The following is a 17023-nucleotide window of genomic DNA, read 5'->3' on the forward strand; positions in this document are numbered from 1 at the left end:
AGCATCAGAGACTCTGCAAAGCTAAACTAATGCTCAAAGAATTAATGCTCTGAGCACTAATGCACTAATGCTCTGGCACTCCTTGCTCTGCCACTTGTTAGGTCATACTTGGCCATGATACCCAGCCAAGTTACGCCTCTGTACTTCAGTTTTTTCATGTACCTAACTCATGGGTTTTTTGTGCAGATTAGCCAAGTTGACAAATGTAAAGCACTAAGGATAGTACCAGGCATGTAGTATGTCATCATAAAGTTATTGATGCTATGACAATAATGACAATGATGATGATGTTAGAAAAAGGTGCTTTAGTTATAAAATGCAATTCTAGGATACAGCTTGTGATGTTGGGCAATCTTGATTGCATTCATAAGCCATATGTTCCATTACACATTCCAGACTAAGGGTTCCACTGTGCTTCCACATACATACACACAAGTGAGATGATTCTATAACACAGATGTCTGGTCCAGCACCACAAAAGCAAGAGGCAGAAGAATGTAGTGTTTACGAGTCAGAGTGGAGTGAGCTCAAACCCCAGCAATATCATTTACTATCCAGGCACTGTGGACAAATTAGTCAACCTCAATCTCTCCTCTTCTATGAAACAGAAAAAGCAGTTCCTATATTCCTAGTACTGCTGTGAAAATGAAATAAAACACTGCATGCAAACTTTTTAGTCTTTGGTGCAGATGAATTGTTCAGTAGAAGGTAGCTATCATAATGTATCTTTTTGGTTAAGATGCTGGTGGCAAACCTTGACCTGTTTCTTTGAATCCATCTCAGGACTTTGATTCAAAGGCCGCTCAACTCTCTGAACTGAAAAGTGCTCCAGGATCATTCACTCTATGGTCCTTTCTTTACAGATAAGAAAATCAGAGGCCCAGAAAAGGGAATTTATTTGCCCAAGTTTACCCATGAGGGTGAAGTCAGAACTGGGATTAGAAGACAGTTCTCCCGGGGCTCTGTTAGCTGTGCCCCATCACCCCTGCATGAACATGACCCTCCTCATTCCCAGTCACTGTTTTCTTCACCATGCCCACTGCAGCAGGTGCATTCCTGCCACACCTTCACTCTCAGCACTGGTTACTCAGCTTATAGTGTCACTGCTGGGGAACACCTCTGAGGATGTCCAACACTGTTCCCCTGGAACTGGGCCCCAGCAGACGTAGTCTGTTCACTAATGCACCTTGTATTAGCTTTCTTTTATTTTTTGGCTCACTTCCTAATCACCTTCCCAGTGCTTCCTGGGTGGAAAAGTCACTGTGCCCCCTCTATGGACAGTCCCACAGCATAGCACAGCACCTCTCTCCATCAGCAAGTACCCATAATTTTGCCAACCTATAAAATATCCCATTTTTCTAATCCCCTGCAAATTTCTCTTCCCACCATGTACTCTTCAAACAGAAAGTCCTAACCTCAATGAACTCAGTTCCTCATTTGCCTTCCCATATACATGAGTGGTGAGGGAAATCTTTTAGACTGACTCTAGGCTTAAGCTTTATAGCCAGGACAGCTAGTTCAATTCCAGGCTTCAGAGCCACTGCTAAATAGGATAAGCTATTTCAGCATGATGAGCTTTAGTTTTTCACATGTAAAATAAAGTAGTAATAGCTGCTTGAAATAATGTTGTGATAACACAATACAGTGTCTGTAATGCACAGACTGGCATATTGAAAGAACCAACAAGCAGCAGCAATACTGAACCTGTACTGTGTTGTTATCACTCTTGCTATGTAATGACTTCATTTGTTCCCACTGTCATGCCTCCTGAGGCTCTTTCCTGGGTGGCAGGCACTCTCAAAGAACATTTGTAGAAGCAAGCTTCCTCCCCTTTCATCATAAAGGACTGATTTGGAGTCTGTCTTTGAGCCACTAAGCAAGGAGAGAAATGGAGAGTCCTCTAAAAATAGAAACAGCCTGCTAACAAACCTGAAGGAATAGGCCTTGGGAGCCAAGGGCCATAGTAAAACAAGAAAAAAGCTATTGTGATGAAGTTTAAAGCTTCCTTGCAAAAATTATGCATGACTTTCTGCTTCTAATTTAAGTTTCACTATAACTTATTGGAGATCTTGAAAAAATATGTTGTTTCTCTTCATTGTTTTTGTAATCAGGACAAGTCAAACTCACACAGGAAATTCAACAGGGAGATGAACCCCTTGATATCTGTTTTAAAATACTAACACCATCAAGTCAGAATTCCTCTATTTTACACTGAGAGAAGAAATTATTTGTGAAACCACAGAAACCCATGAATACAATGAGCCTGGGATAGCAAAACAAAATAACAACTTCTGGCTAAGGGTGGGCTAACTGCTGTGACAAATAGATCCTAGAGCATATAGTAGCACAAACATAACAGATTTATTTCTGGCTTATAAGCAGGTCTGAGTAGGTAAATAGGGTGGTGGGGGTCCTCCTCATGCAGTCGTTAGGGGATCCAGACTGGAAGAGCTCTACCATCACCAGCAGAGGACTTCCATGAGTGCCTGGAAGCTGTCTTGATTTGATCCACCTGGCAAGGAAAGAGCCTAGAGGAAAGTGTGTGGGAGGCTTGTGGATCAGCCCCTACAAGTGCTCATGCATCCTTCCCAGTCCATTGACTAGAACTTGATCTAGTGGTCTCAGGGTATTTGAGGGAAGATGATATAAATGGTGGTATGTTCACAACAGTGTTTTCAACAGAACTCCAGATTTGATTCAAGAGCCATTACTTCTAGACCTAGCTACTAACTAGCAGTGATAAAGTAACTTAACACCTCTGAGTCAATAGGAGAAGTTGAAACCATTTTTATAACATGGATGGGATGGACAGTGTATGAAAGTCTCCTGGGTGTTTCTGAAACTACACAGTGACTCCAGGATGGCTTCCCTAGCCCTGCCCACCAAGTCAGGTTTCAGTATGACATCACAGCATTGTGTCCCTGGTCCAGCATCACTGGCACTGGGTACCAATGGCAGTGTATGGCATCATGGGTTGCTGAGATGGAAATAACCAGGCTATAGCAGATGCCTAAGGTTGCTTTCAGCTCCAACTTTTAACAATTAATACTCCTGCACATAAAAACAGTACACCAATTATTCCCCTAAAAAGACAACAGTTGTTATTGAAGAGAGGGGAAGCTGTCATCTGCACTTACCCATCATGTTCTTTATGTCTTCTGGTTATAGAACACAGAGATCCAAAGCCAACACCAAATGCAAGCAGAAGCTAGGGAAGGAAAGAGGAAGAAATCCCTGTGACGTTATATGAGATCCTGGATTTGAAGGTGCCTGAAGGCAGCAAAGGTCCTGACTTCCTAGGTCACAAGCTAATAATTCTTCTTTTACTTGTACTATCTTAAATTTTATTTCTGTCTTTGGCAAACAAGAGTCCTAACTCATACAAGTTCTTGGGTAATTAGCAAATTTGGACCAACAAAAGCAACACTTAAACATAAAATAAATGTTTTAGAGGGTCTTAATAATTACAACCCTGGCCAGGTAGCTCAGTTGGTTGGAACATTATCCCAATATGCCAAGGTTGTGGGTTCGATCTTTGGTCAGAGCATATACAAAAATCAACTAATGAATGTATAAATAAGTGGAACAACAAATCAATCTCTCTCTCTCTCACTCTCTCTCTTTCTCTCTCACTCTCTGTCAAGTCAATAAAAAAAAAATTAAACAGGAATAATACACAGAGGCAAAACAAGAACAAAACAACCAGAGAAGCTGACAACCTCTTTAGGTGTTCACTCACCTCCTTTCTAGAATAGTGCCCAAATATGACTTGGCTCCAACAACTTTCCATCTATAACTACTAGCATTTAGTTTTTCCAATTCTTTGGAGAAAAGACTCTAATTGGCCCTACTTGGGAAAGACACCTCTGCCCTTTCACAAGAATTCCTCAACCTCAGCACTATTGACATTTTTGTCAGGATAACTTCACTATGGGGCCTGTTCTGTGCATTGCAGGTCATTTAGCAGCATCCTGCTTTCTCCCACTAAAATGCCAGTAACACTGACTCCAGATATTGACAAATGTCCCTGTAACGCAAAATCATCCCTGGCTGAGAACCACTGTCTTACACTGATGAGCTCTGACTATGAGCAGGTCACACCAACTTGGTCACTGGGAGATTTGGGAAAAGCTAGACAGCCACTCTAGTGTGTGTCTACTCAGAAGATTTCTCCCTGGAATTTCAAACTCTCCCTGCAGATATCTATGGGCATCGCCATCTAGATATTATAAAATCAAAGAGAAATGCAGTATTTTCCCTTGAACCTGTTTCCTCTCTTATATTTGCTATTTTAAAATATTGCATATCATCATAGTGATACTTTTATTGTAATTAAGGCTTTACATAAAGAAGTGTGGAGGTAATATGCCACTGTTTTGATTAACCATCTAACAGAATTTTCACTGAAATCACTTGAGGAGTTCTGACCAAGATGGAGGCATAGGTAGAAACCCTTTGCTTCCTTGCACAACCAAAAGGAGGATAATAACCCATCTAAAATCAATAAACAACCAGAAGTGCCAGAAAATCAAACTGCATGGGACCCTGACAACCAAGGAATTAAAGAAATAGTCAACCAGAACTGCCAGACTAGAAAGGCAGTGGACCATGGGGGTGGGGCTGGCTGTGGTAAGGTGGCAGGCTATGCAGGACGGGCTGACTTAAGGGGAAAATGAGACTCAGAGCAGACTGTGGACTACAGCAGTTGGTGCGATGTGATAAACTCCCAGTCTCACACAAGAGAGTTCTTTGAAAAGCGCTCTAGAGATGAGCAAGACAACAGCATTGTTCCCTCTCTCGCCCCTCCCCCACAGGCAGCGTGGCAGCACAGCAAGGAGGGTTGCCCTGCCCTGGTGAACACCTAAGGCCCTGGCCCCTTATCAGCTGCATATCAGCTGCTCTGAGACAAAGAAATAAGGCCAAAATGAAAGAACAGAGCAAAACCTCAGAAAAAGAGCTAAGCGATGAGGAGATAGCCAACCTATCTGATGGAGAATTTAAAGCCCAGGTAATCAAAATGCTCACAGAACTGATTGAGCTTGATTGAGAAATGGAAGAACAAGTGAAAGATACCCAAAATGAAATAAAGCAAAATATTCAGGGAACCAACAGCGACAGGAAGGAAACCAGGACTCAAATAAACAATTTGGAACAAAAGGAAGAAATAAACATCCAACCAGAATAGAATGAAGAAACAAGAATTCAAAAAAGTGAAGAGAGTCTTACTAATCTCTGGGACAACTGGAAACATTCCAATATCCAAATTATAAGGGGGCCAGATGGAGAAGAACAACAGCAAGAAATTGAAAACTTATTTGAACAAATAATGAAGGAAAACTTCCCAAATCTGGCAAAGGAAATAGACTTTCAGGAAGTCCAGGAAGCCCAGAGAGTCCCAAAGAAGTTGGACCCAAAAAGGAACACACCAAGGCACATCATCCTTAAGTTACCCAAGATTAAAGACAAAGAGGCAATCTTAAAAGCAATAAGAGGAAAGGAAAGTTACCTACAAAGGAGTGCCCATAAGGCTACCACCTGATTTCTCAAAAGAAACCTTGCAGACAAGAAGGGGATGGAACGAAGTATTTGAAGTCATGAAAGGCAAGGACCTACATCCAAGAATACTCTATCCAGCAAAGTTATTATTTATAATGGAAGGGCAGATGAAGTGCTTCCCAGTAAGGTCAAGTTAAAGGAGTTCTTCATCACCAAGCCCTTATTATATGAAATGTTAAAGGGACATATTTAAGAAAAGGAAGATCAAAAATATGAACAGCAAAATGACAACAAACTCACAACTACCAACAACTGAACCTTAAAAAAAATAAAAGAAAGAAAAACAACAAAAACAAAAACTAAGCAAACAACTATAAAAGGAACAGAATCAGAGATATGGAGACCACATAGATGGTTTTCAGTGGGGAGGGGGAGGGGAAGAATAGGTGGGGAAATGTACAGGGAAGAAGAAGCATAATTGGTAGGCATTAAATAGACTGGGAGAGGTAAAAATGGTATAGGAAATGAAGAACTCAAAGAACTTTTATGTACAACCCATGGACATGAACTAAGGAGAGATGCTGAAGGCTTGGCGGGGTACAGGGTAGAGGGGGGATAAAGGAGAAAATTGGGAAAACTGTAATAGCATAATCAATAAAATATACTTTAAAAAAAGAAATCACTTGAAAAGATGAATGATAAGTTTTGGGGAAAATTAACTTTTAATTTGAAATCAGAATATTTTCCTACTAAATACAAAGGGAAATCCCTGTAATTTATTAAGAATTCTTCACCTTATCTTTTACCGTACACTTTTTAATTTTTAATAAGGTTGAGGTGCACAGCATTATAATTTGACATCTGTATACACTACAAAATGATCACCACCAGCAGCCTAGTTGTCATCTATCACCATACGGTTGACCCCCTTCACTCATTTTGTTCATCCCCTAACCCCTTCCCCTCTGGTAACCACTAATCTGTTTTCTGTACCTATGAGGGGTTTTTTTTGTTTTTGTTTGTTTGTTTTTTCATTTGTTTTACTTTTTTAGAGTCCACATATGAGTGAAATCATATGGTATTTGTCTTACTCTGACCTATAAGCATAAACTCACAAGCTTCATTCATATTGTTGCAAATGGCAAGTTTTCCTTCTTTCTTATGGTTGAGTAGTATTCTACTGTATATATGTACCATATCTTCTTTATCCAGTCATCCATCACTGGACATTTGGGTTGTCTCCATGTCTTGGCTCTTGTAAATAATACTGCAATGAACATGGGAGTACAGATGCCTTTTTGAATTAGTGTTTTCACATTCTTCAGATAGATACCCAGAAGTGGATTGTTTGCTATCTTGACAAATAATAAAACCACTGCCTATTCTCCCCAAGCTGACACATGTCTCTCACCTCAGCTTCTTCATCACCCCTACCCAACTTCTAGGCCAACAAACTCTGCCCAGCTTGTCCCACAATTCTCTTTTCTTTGCACCCTAATTCCCACAGTCTCAGATGTGGCCCACATCATTCCTTGCTGGACTTTGACAATAGCCTGTTGACCAGGTTCTCTACCATCACTCCTCTTGGCTGTTGATCTTCTAATCAACAGAGTGATCTCCCAATAGTTGTATCTCATCCTGGCACACCCCTGCCCAAAGCATTGTGTGCTCTTACTTCTTTAAGCGACCAGTTCAAATTTTAAGATTGGGACAAAATGTCATTCCTTGTCTTGCCTCAGATTATTTTTCTACATTTTATTTTCCTTTCCTCTCCCTTCCCCATTCTTTGTGTTACACAAACACACACACATGCACACATGCAATTCAATATTTCCAGAGATATGCCATGCTATTGTCATGCTTTTATATGCACTACTGTATCATATTGGAACATATTTTGCTTCTCTTCCAAATAAACTTCTCATTCTGAAGTGTCTCTAGGGTACAGTCTGACATTCTCAGAAAAAGTTACATGTTCTCTTCTCCAAGTTTTTGCTGTGCACTGTGCTTCATCCCCTATGGCACGTCATTGGTGGAATTAAACTGACCTGCTTACCTGTTAGTCTTCCCCACAAAGTCATTGCTTCTCCAGTCAGTGGTGATATCTGTCCAGCACCTAACAGAATACAGGACATCTAGCAGACAGATAGATGAGTTTTACTTAATGTGTTTGTTCATTGAAAGTTTAGGCTATTATTGGAAGGGCAGCCTAAAATTGTTAAGTGTATAAACTCTGGAATCAACAAGAGCCAAGTTCTCATGCTGGCTTCTCCAACCATGTTATCCTGCCTTTCTGCTTGAGTTTCCTCATCTCTCGTGTGGGGATAGGCAGACCAAGTTCTGCATGACCTTATTATGAAGCTCATTAAATGAAGGCTAAATAAGATCACCTCTGTTAAACACTTACCCCTTTGCAAGCCCTAAGTAAGTATTATCTGCTATTATTCATAACATCACCATCATTATTATCCATTCATACTCTGCCAAAAGGCACTCAGGTCCTCTGTTGAAAAGCCATTACCAACTTTATGTTGGAAGAGAGCCAGAAAAACTATCCAGATTTGAAGGGCTGTGGCCTGGTGACATTATCCAGTACAAGCTCTGCAGTCAGTGCTTTAACGAGGCTGAACATTATCATAATGTCAGACTGTTCTGAGGCTCCAATCAATGCTGCATCCCTCATACCACATTTGGGAGGCCTGTGAGGATGGGGAATCTGTCTTTAATCCTCCACCCATCAAACTTTGGGCAAATGGCTTCTAGGCCTCAGTTTCCTCATCTATAAAATGAGCACAAAATTATCATATATACTTCTCAGGGCTGTGGGTAATAACATTTTATTGTCATAGCACTTTGCAAAGCTTTAGTACTCAGTACTAATGCAGGTGCTGTAGTTTTTCAAACCAGTTGTAAATGTTCTCCATCAGGTATCCAGCAGAATGGGCTGGGCTGAGGAAATTCAGTCACAAGCAGGTCCAGAGTATTCAGAGAATCAGACTAAAAACTTGGTCAATCACTCAAATGATTCAGCGCACACAAGGCCACAAGGCTGGTGGGATGCACGTTAGTGCACACACTGAAAAGACAGCTCAGATTCCTTACATAGGAGCATTTCAGGGGAAAGCCTGTGGCCCAGGGTCACGCAGTAGGTAGTGGAAGAAATCTGTTAGAACCCAATCACAGACTGTCTCTAGATGAAATCATAAACACTGGAGTTCTCACAGAAAACAAATAATGCATAGTTAAGATTTTTAGTAAAAATACAAAATGCCCCTACTATGTTATGTGCCAATCACTTTATTAGGCATTATACATACTTCATTCTCAATCTTTCCCCAAATTCTAAATTCCATTTTTGGGGGGAAATGGAAGCCCAGATTTTAGCCTGGGTCACACAGCTTGCTCACAGTAGAATGAAATTTGAACCAGGTCCTCCTCCAAAGCTTGAATTCTTCCCACTCTGTGACATCCTACTTCATGTTCAATATACACCTCCTGCTTGAAATGTTAATTGTCCTAGTTACTTTCTCCTGGTCTTGGCTAATTTCAATTGTGCATCCAACACAACAGCTGCTTAAATGTGTTTCAAAGAGCTTCAAGGCTTCTGAAATGGAAGACCTTAGGGGGTTTAAGGACAGGAAACAAACGCAGCTTGTCTCCTAAAGGAAAGGTAATTTTGATAAGCAAGACTGGAGTCAGGCTAGCCTGCAGGTTGCTTTCCCAGCCAGAGCGTCTGTGGGAGTTCAAGGTTGACAGGAAATCCCAAATGAGCTACTGAAGTGCTCAACCACACATCAAAAAGATTGCCAAAAATTTATTCTTTAAGGGACAGACTTCAATGCCATGAAAAACACACAGCTTTTGATAAGGGCAGAAAGGTAGGCCCATAGCCAAAAATCAGGGACCTCCTTCAAGGAGGAAGTGGCTTCCTCCATTTTGCAACCTCAGTGACATCCAGCTAAGGGTTCACTGTTACAACTGGTTCTCCTGGGTCAAGATCATTTTCACGGTTACCATGGCTACTCATTCAGCATAAGAAGTGATTAGTCAGTGTGTGTGTGTGTGTGTGTGTGCGCGCGCGCGTGTGTGGACTGGGGGAACAGAGGTGGGATCGAGGAAACTCTAGAGAAATGGACAAGGCCCAGAATGAAAAAAATTAAAAGTAAAATATAGAAATGGCCCTGGCTGGTGTAGCTCAATGGATTGAGCATGGGCCTGCGAACAAAAGGGTTACTGGTTCGATTCCCAGTCATGGCACATGCCTTGGTTGTAGTCCAGGTTCCCCAATAGGGGGCGCATGAGAGGAAACCACATATTGATGTTTCTCTCCCTCTCTTTCCCCTTCCCTTCCCCTCTCCCTATAAATCAATAAAATCTTTAAAATATATATAGAAATGCCAAGTCTTTGAAAAATAAAATTTGAAGTCATTTTATGGTGCAGAAAAATAAAGAAGGAAAAATAAATGACTCTTTTTAAGCTCATACTTTTTCATGAATACAGGACACTTGCTATTTTCTGTTCATAAAAAAAAAAACAGAAATTCACGCTTTAAGTTAGGATAATCATTTCAAGTCTCCTCTGTCAATGCCAAGTTGGTGCTGAAGGAAACTGGTAATTTTGTCTGGGAGGGAAAAGCTGCAGAGAACTTGAGGTTAAGCAAGCAATTAATCCAGTATTGACAGTGGGTCTGCTGACAGGCTAACAGCTTGGGTGTGATCTGTCTTCGAGCTGCCTCGCATTTACACCTCACCTGTATTAGCCATGTTTTGACTGGGAAGGAAAGTGAAAAAGGAAAAAGAAATAAGCCTTTGTCAAAGGGTCAGATAATCTGGGTTTTAATGGATCTAGAATTTCTATGTAGGACAGACTTACAACAAAGCATGCGGAGAGTGTGAAAAATTAGAAGGCAGTGGTGAGAAAATTATCTTAAATCTGCATTTGAATAATCAGCACTAAGCTGTTCTTTGGGTTGTTATGTGTCTTTGCAGCATCTTAAGGGGGCTGATAGACACATAGGTGGCTTTGCTTCTTACTAGCCACATGCAACATTGGCAAGTTATTTAACTTGTCCAAACCTCAGAGATCTATCAACACTTATTAAAGGCCTATTATGTGCCAGGCATTGGCTCAGAAACTGAAGAACCAGTTGTAAACCAGGTGGATGTCTTGCCCTCAGGAAGTTTACATTCCAGTAAGGGCAAGAGACAAAAAGCATAAATATACACTCTAATTTCAGGGAGTATTATGCTGGATAATGGAATAAGGAATGAGTGGGGCCAGAAGAGGGAAAATCTATTTCCTAAAGAGTATGTCAAAAGCTTTCTCTAAAGAGAAACAGTTAAGCAGAGAACTGAGTAGTACCAGGTTTCCCATTAACAGTACAACTGACACTTGGGGCTGGATCATTCCTTGTAATGGACTGACCTTGGTAATGCAGGATATTTACCAGCATCCCTGGCTTCTTCCCACTAGATGCTAGTAGGACCCCTTCTTGGTGCTGACAAATATGTTTCCAGACACTTGCCAAATGATCTCTTTGGGGCAAAGCTGCCCTCATTGAGAAGCACTGGAGATGAGAAACGGGGAGAGCAATCCAGTTGTCCAGAGGCAGAACCTTCCAGGTGAAGGAAGGGCAAGTGCAAAGGGGTAGAAATGAAGCAATGTTTTGTAAGAACAGGAAGAAGCCTCAATGGCTAGATGGCCGAAATCAGGGAAGAAGAAATGGGTAGCAGGTGAAGTCAGAGAAGTAGTGAGGGGCTAGCTCATTCAAGGCCTAAGTGATAGCAGGAAGAAGTTTAGGATTTGACCTGATTTCATCTTGAAAGATCACTCTGGCTGCTATGGGAGAACTGACCCTAGAGGGAAGGACCACTGACAGATGTTCAGGCATCTAAGGAGAAATGCTAGTGCCAAAGACTGTGATGATAGCATGGGGATGTGCAGCAGTTGCCAGATTTAGGTTGTATTGCATTGGAAGCACTGGCAGAATTTGATGATATATTGGATGGGAGAAATAAGGGGAACAGAAGCCAAAGAAGTACAAGTTGGAGGTGTGAAACCTGGGTGGGGCTGGGCTGGGGAAGACTGGGCAGAAGCAGGTTGGGGTGGAGGAACCAAGAGTGCCAACTTGGATGTGTTGATTTTGACATGCTTCTCCAGAATTCAAGTGTGGGTTTTGAACAATGCTGGCTCATAGCAAGAGTTAGATCAATACAGCAAGAAGATGCAGGGTGGGGGGATGGGAGGGGTGGGCAGGGTTGGTGAAGCAGATACACCTGAACAATCACAACATAGAATTATTTACTTTACAAAGCCTTATGAACTGTTCATTTAAATTATGCATTATCCTCATGCATTTTAAATAAGACAACTACAAGTTTATTCATGTCATTTACCCATAGACTTTGTTCCCAATATTTCCATGCTAATGTGGGATAGTTGATAGGAGGAATTTGAGTATCTAGGATCCATCATCTCTGAGAAATTTGGTTAATCTTCATGACCTCCCCCATTAATTTATTTATTAGATAGTAAATCAGTGGCAGAATTAACTGAAATCAGTCTCTCTATAATATTTTTCTCTACGGTTTCTTACATTCCCCAAAAAGTTACATTCTAGAGAGAAGGATTACAGACTTTGAAATGCTGACTACAGAGAAAAGTGATTTTTCAAGGAATTTAAGGGTGACATTTGTACTTAGAACAATCTAGAGTCCTGTTTTTCAGTAGAGAAATTGCTACTGGTCATTAATTATATAACCTCCACTGCTTCTCCCTGGGCAGCGTGTGTCCATGTGTCCATATGAGAAGCATCTGCACCCACATGGTGGCTGCCATTAGGAGCACCTACCTCTGCAACTTCAAGTTTCTGCTTCTCATCTCAAATTGCTATTTTCTCCGTCCTTGCCTCTTCATCTATCTGGCACATCTCTTCCAATTATTAGCACATAAAACCTTCATTTTAGATATTCTAAAGCTGAGATTGGCAAAGTTTTTCTCTAAAGGGTCAGATAGTATTTATTTTAGACATCACAGGCCTTATAGTCTCTATCAAAATTGTACAACTACCATTGTGGCAAAAAAGCAACCACAATAAGTAAACAAATGAGTGTGACTGTGTTTCAATAAAACTTCCTTCCCCAAAACTGACCATGGGTGGGATTTGGCCCATGGACACACTTTGCCAAGCTCTGTTCTGTAGGATTAACCTCTTTCAGATAACAGCCAAGTCATCTGTATGGTGACTTCCACATATACAATATAGCTATATTGAGAAAATCATATGAAGCATAGCCTTCAACACTGTTTAAAATCTACAGTAATGCATAAAGGTAAAACTATAATATTTTTTCTTTTTCAAGTTTTGTGTTAGAACATTAGCATTTGTAACTTCAACAGAAAAAATATTTGGTAGCATATCAGCTATATCTGTTACTACCATGAAGAAATATAATAAGTCACTGCAAAGCTTAGTAGCATAAAACAACAACCATCTTTTACTTCTCCAAAATCTATGGATCACCTAGATGGTTCCCTTAAGTGGACCTGGTTTGATGATCTTGGCCAGGCTTGATTTTGTGTCTGCAGTCAGTTGTTGAGCTGGCTGGGACTGGCTGGCCTTAGATAACCTTGACTAGGATGACTTGGGTATACTCCATGTGGTCTCTCATCCTCCAGAATACTAGCCAGGGTGGGTACTTGTGGCATTGCTGGTGTCCCAGCATGAGCAGGACCAGCTGAGCAAGAGAGCAAATGAAGTGTGCCAGCTTGAGACTTGGGCTCTAAATTGTCATGCTGTCATTTATACTACATTCTTTAGGCTAAAGCAAGTCACAGATCTCTCCCAGAATCACATGGAAATGGAACAATATATTTTCAGGGCAGAGGAATGAATATAGAGAGACCATCAACTGGGTCATCAGTGCAGATGGTTTATCACTGTGGCCACTCCAATACAAGCTGATTCCTAGTGTGTTTTGCAGGGTTGGAATACCTCATAGTATCACTTAAACAAGGAAGGGTGGGTGAAATCAATGAATTGATTCAGAGTCTTTGAAAACCTGTGTTCCAATGATCATGCTTTTAGAATAGCTGAAAGATGTCATTGCTTATTTTCTCTGTCTAACCACAATTAAGAGAAGTACTTTACCATTCCAAGGGTGATCACCAGAAAATATACTTTTCCCCAAAGGAAGTATTTAACAGAGCCCAGAAGTCTTAAGAAGTAAAATGGTGCCAAAATTCTCTAGTTGGATGGGCAAACTAAAGGGGGAAAAATCCAAACAACAAAAGCCTGTCAGTAAATCTAAATACAAAGCACTGTGCTCCCCACCATCTTTCTCATGGTCCTCTTCTGGGCCAGGAGTCATAATGTTAGGCCGCCTGAGTGATCTGAACAAAAGTCTTCCAGTAGGAAAGAACATCAAAGATAATTCACTTCTTTTGTAGCAAGCTAGCAAGCTCCCTGGAAATTGTATCATTTAAACCCTTTGGCTGCAAGTAACAGTAACCAACTTGAACTAGCTAAAGTATTTTTGAAAAGCTTTAAATAAAGATGCAGATTGTCTCTCAGAACCCATGGACAGAGATGCCACTGAGCTTCAGGAGAAAACTGGAAAGTTAGCCGAGAACAAGGATAGTCCTCCTGTTCGCTTACTTCTCCCTGATTTTATTCCCTCTCTCTCTGCAAAACTAGCTTTTTCTGTGACTTAGCCCACATGATAGAAACTATGGGGTGAATGGCTATCCCATTGTGCCTGTGTTTTATTTTTCTTAGCTGAACTAAAGTGCCCAAGTCCTAACTCCATATTCCTGAAAGAATAGATTTCATCCAGGCTGGGTCAGAAGGCCATTTTGGTTCAATCATCTACGACCAGCATTAGAAACTATAAACACGATTTCCAGGGCCCTGAGTTTTATGGGTGAAGGGGGGCACTTAAGGAATAGTTGGTAGTTGTTCAGTCAAGTCCAAAATGCTTATCATAGCAATTCTCCCCAGCTGTAAAATGAGTGTCAGGAAGAGGGAAACCAGTCAAGCTTGTGATAGCATAAAGAGGCATCATTCAAACACTTCTACTTTTGTGAAGCCCTTTGGTTCTTTATATTCTCCTACTCATGAAGCACAAGGGCTATTAATGATCCAACACCAAGAAAAGACTACTAAGTATTTACTACTGTCTTGGTTTGGGAATCCTCTCAGCAACAGACCCTGAGTTAAGGATTTGACAGCAAATAGCTTATTTGGGGATGGTCCCAGGAAACGCCAACACAGGAGTGAGAAAAGTAGACAGTGACTAGAAAAAAAACCAATGGTGAGTTAACAAGTGAGTTAACAAATTACTACTGTAATCAACTGCTGCTTAATCCTGCTGGGCAACACTGAGAAATAGTGTGGGTTATAAACTCAAGGATTGTCAAACATTGGTTGAGGGCTTGACATGTTAATTCCCTGACACTGCCAGCCTGCAATTACATGGTAAGAACTGGCTCCACTGACCAGAGAAAACTCACAGGCATCAAAATCTGGGCTCTTACCATTAGAAGTCCAGCTGGTGTGTACTGGAATGATTGACATAACCAGCAAGCACATTGGGTGTGATGAATTAGGGAGAGGCCACCCAGGCAGATAAGGGACAAGATCTGACCTACTGCTAAGAAGACCCACACCAGAAGGGGCAAGTGTGGAAGCACTAAGATCAATTAGAAAGCTATTGGATTAGTCCAGGTTCAAGATGCTGGCATCTTGAAAGAACATCAGTGGTAAGAGTGGGGAGAAGTGGTTGACAGATGGTAAGAGTTCTAAGGAAGTCTGAGGAACTACTAATGGGTTACAAGATGACAAGGATAACTCCAAGGTGGGTTTGTTGGATTTGTTTGATTTTATTTTGTTAGGGAGGGGATGACATTTTGGGCCAAGCAGCAGCCATGGAAGAGGCAAGTACCAGGCCATGCTTTCTTTAAGCCTGAGGTGCTGAGGTTGGAGAGCTTCCAGAAAGTTGGGTCCAGGTCTGATTCTGAAGGGTACACACTGCCTTGTACAGGGGAAAGGGACACAGTCAGATCTGTGTTTTATAGTTATGTTGGCCAATTATGGAAATCAGATTATCAGAGGAAACAGTGTGGAGGTCAAGGGGTCCAGTTACAAAACTAACATAATCCTGAAACGTTGAGGGGATGAGGGCAGATTGAGGCAGAGGCATCAGCAAGAAGTGAGAAAAAAAGATTTGAGAAGCATTTCAGGATTGCAGAGGATGAGTCCAAAGAGCTGGTGACTGGATGCGGGGCTGGAAGACAAACACCTGGGTCAAAGAGGCTCTCAGGGTCAGCGCTGGGTGGTGAGGAGGATGGTGAAGCTCAGGGGCACAGAGAGGCAATTCAAAGACAACCGTTTTGTCTTCTGTAGACCTGCCAGATAAAATGTGAGAGGCCCAGTTATCTTTGAATTTCAGATAAACTACAAATATTTTTTTAGGATAATTATGTCCCATACAATATTTGGAATATACTTACACTAAAAACTATTCATTATTTGTCTAAAATACAAATATATGGAGCTTTCTGTATTTTTACTTGCTAAATTAGGCAACCCTACTGTTTGGAAGAGCTGAATTTGGGGTGTTCATGGAATAAAGGGCACAGGTGGAGACATGTCTCACATTGAGGGGCAAGGTCTCTGCTAAAGGCACACAACTGAGAATCACAAAGGAAGATTCATACCTCTGGTTCTTACACTTGGCTGCAGTTTGGAATCACCTAGAGAGCTTAAAAGAAAAACCCTACTGATGATCAAATATTCTGATTTAATTAGTCTATAGTAGAATCTGGACACTGGGATATTTTTAAGCTCCCCCAGGTGATTCTCATATGCAACAAAGCTTAGAAATCACTGATCTAAGCCACGTAAGTAGATAAAACCACTAAAGTAGAAAAGAATGCACAAAATGGTTCTCTGAGGGGAGCCATCATGTCTTAACACACATAGGGTCAAGGAGACCACAAAGGGTGGTGAGGATACAGGGCAGAGGGGGAGGGAGGAAACAGCAAAGGCCAAGGGGAGAGTCAAGGAGGATGTGATCAGCTGTGTTCAGGCCTGTGGGAGAGGGGAAGTTCCCCTGGGCCTGTTAGGACTGGGGGCTTTTATGGGCTCAGAATCAGAGGGGGTCAATGTGGAAGCCAAATTGTAGGGGTTGAGGAGTGTGTGAGAGATGAGCAAGGTGAATTCACCAATGGACTTGTTGATATTTGTAGGACAGTTTCTTATCTCATCTCTTTATCTGAAGAACAGAGACAATTCCACTTTCTCTACTAGATTCCCAGGAGGCCAAAGTTGTATAGAAAAAAAAAAAAGGTGGGGAGCAGTGAAATTTCTTTCATATGAGTTCCTAGAAAGAATACAATATTGATTTTTGAAACAATCAGTCCCAGGGTGATCACTTCCCAGCTGTGGTCGAGACAGCAGCCTCTGTGAGCCTCGGTTCTGCAAACTGGGGATAATGGTACCTATGTCAATGGAGACAAGAGGATGAG

This window comes from Phyllostomus discolor, chromosome 7 (genome assembly GCF_004126475.2).
Source record: "Phyllostomus discolor isolate MPI-MPIP mPhyDis1 chromosome 7, mPhyDis1.pri.v3, whole genome shotgun sequence".
NCBI lineage: Eukaryota > Metazoa > Chordata > Mammalia > Chiroptera > Phyllostomidae > Phyllostomus > Phyllostomus discolor.